Raw genomic sequence first — 2,328 nt, forward strand, 5'->3', positions numbered from 1 at the left:
CTGTTTGTGGGGGAATCCGTTGTGCTGCCAGAGTGGAGAGGGCTTGATGACAGCACCTGAATATTAAGCCCTTTGCCCCATCTGTGGAGTCCTGGTGGTGCAGTGGTTGAGAACTCGGCTGCTGACCAATAGGTCAGCGGTTCAAATCCACCAGCTGCTCCTTGGAAACCCTATGAGGCAGTTCTACTCTGTCCTATAGGGTCACTATGAGTTGGAATCGACTAGATGGCAATGGGTTTGGTTTTTGGTTTCCCCATCTGCAATTGAGTAAATAAAGGTGACTGGATATATTTTTGTCCCTTTGTAGTTTAGAGCATAGGAAGTTTTTATATGTTTCTCAAGGCATCTACTGTATAACATATTGTTATATATAAAACAATGTGTATCATATAGCAGATACATATATGATTACCATTACATGATAGATAGAAATAAATATTATTTGTAATATATGCTTTGGGAATTTATATGTATAATATATGATGTGTTATTAAATAAAGTGATATAGTATGTTTTGAAAAGCATATATATTATGTTATATATTATCTCATCTAATTTATACACACACACAGACATACATGCTGCTTTGAGAAGAGGTCCATAGTTTATTGTTTCTAATTAGGTTGACTTTTACAGCATTTCATTCAGTCCCAAAAATCTGCCACATGCCTTACAGGTTACATCAACCAGTTAGCTGCTGTTCTAGGCCCTTGAGTAGGGAAATGTGAATATTCTGCTTCTGCTAATAATTATCTTTCATTCAGTCCTAAAAATCTGCCACGTGCTTTACAGGTTACATCAACCAGTTAGCTGCTGTTCTAGGCCCTTGAGTAGGGAAATGTGAATATTCTGCCGCTGCTAATAATTAGAGGTTGTAGGAATGATGGAGGGTGTATGTGCTTCTGTGTGTTTTCTTATTCTTCTAATTATTTCCTTGTCTTCTCTGCAAAGGAGGGGCAGGAATTGAATGGAGATACATTTATATGAATTGCTAAAACTTGGTTTGAGGAAACTAGATTGAAGTGGAGGAAACTGAGGTGAACAGCTTTACAGACTTGTCTGAAAGACTCAGTTTCAGCAGCAGCCACCTATGGCTCAGTTTTTCAGGATAGTCCCTGTGCCTCAGGCTGAGTTCACCAAATTTGTCCCCCTTTCTTTCCGAGTCCTTTGCCGCCTCCTGTCCCCATGTACCCCATGAGCTCTAGCTCTCATTGCATTACAGAAAAAACTAGCTAATTGGAACTGAATTTGAGGACCAGTGTTACATAAATGGAAGTGTTATAGCACCTCACGGGGAGATGATAGGCAGATACTTGTTATTCATTGATCTTTTTAAGCACGGAGTGCCTACAGGTAGTAATCATGATCTGTAGTGGCCGCTTTGAATCCATTATCAAGTATAGGAGTATTGTTGCCCTTATCTGTCATGTACATTTCACATTTAACATTAACACTGTGATCGGCAGAGCTGAATTAGATTGTGGTGGTGGTGTTGTTGTTGGGTGCTGTCAATCAATTCTGAGTCATAGTGCTCCCATGTGACAGAGTAGAACTGCCCCATAGGGTTTTCTTGGCTGTAATCTTTATGGAAGCAGATCACCAGGCCTTTCTCCCATAGAGCCGCTGGGTGGGTTTGAACTGCCAACCTTTTGGTTAGCAGCCAAGCGCTTAACTGTTGTGCCACCAGGAAGGTTGCAGCCTAGAAAACCCTGTGGGGCAGTTCCACTCTGTCACATGGGGTCACTATGAGTCGAAATCAACTGGATGGCACCTAACAACAACAACAACGTTCGACTGTAAATAGGACAGAGAAAGCCCCAAAGGCTGTAGGAATAAAACATGAAAATTAAAATCTAATTGCCTTATACCAAAAAACGAAGTTGAAAAGCTTGGGTAGTGGATCCCTTGTGGAGCATGCAGTAGCTGGCAGGAGCAGGAGCATCGAGGCTCACTCCAGGAGACTGTCACCTGGAAGGCCAAATGGCCAAAAGCAGATGTGCAGTTGAAGTAGAAGAGGAGAAGGATGAGTCAAGGGTCCAAGTAAAGTGTCCTGAACTCTGGTGGGGTGGACACCCCTTGGGCAAGAGAGCAGTCATTCCACCACATCACTTTCTTACTTTTAACTTTTTTTTGGATGGGAAATTTAAGCATCTACAAAGGTACAGTAATGAGCCTCCATGTATCCAGCCTCAATTGTTAATAAATGCTTGGCTAGTTTATTTCTTCTATAATCTAAACCACTGCCCCCTCCCACTCCTCTCTGTAATTTTGAAGCAAATCCCAGGTATCTTACCATTTCGTTTGTAAATATTTCATATGTATTTTTTA

At 41.3% G+C, this 2,328-nt stretch overlaps 1 protein-coding gene across 1 annotated transcript in view; it reads left to right on the forward strand.

The window, feature by feature from the left end:
- Positions 1 to 2,328, forward strand: part of NTAQ1 (N-terminal glutamine amidase 1) — a 37,054-nt gene that overhangs the window by 26,847 nt on the left and 7,879 nt on the right. The gene's annotated exons all lie outside the window — the stretch shown is intronic.

The sequence above is a fragment of the Trichechus manatus genome, unplaced genomic scaffold, assembly GCF_000243295.1.
Source record: "Trichechus manatus latirostris isolate Lorelei unplaced genomic scaffold, TriManLat1.0 scaffold00022, whole genome shotgun sequence".
NCBI classification, from domain to species: Eukaryota; Metazoa; Chordata; class Mammalia; order Sirenia; family Trichechidae; genus Trichechus; species Trichechus manatus.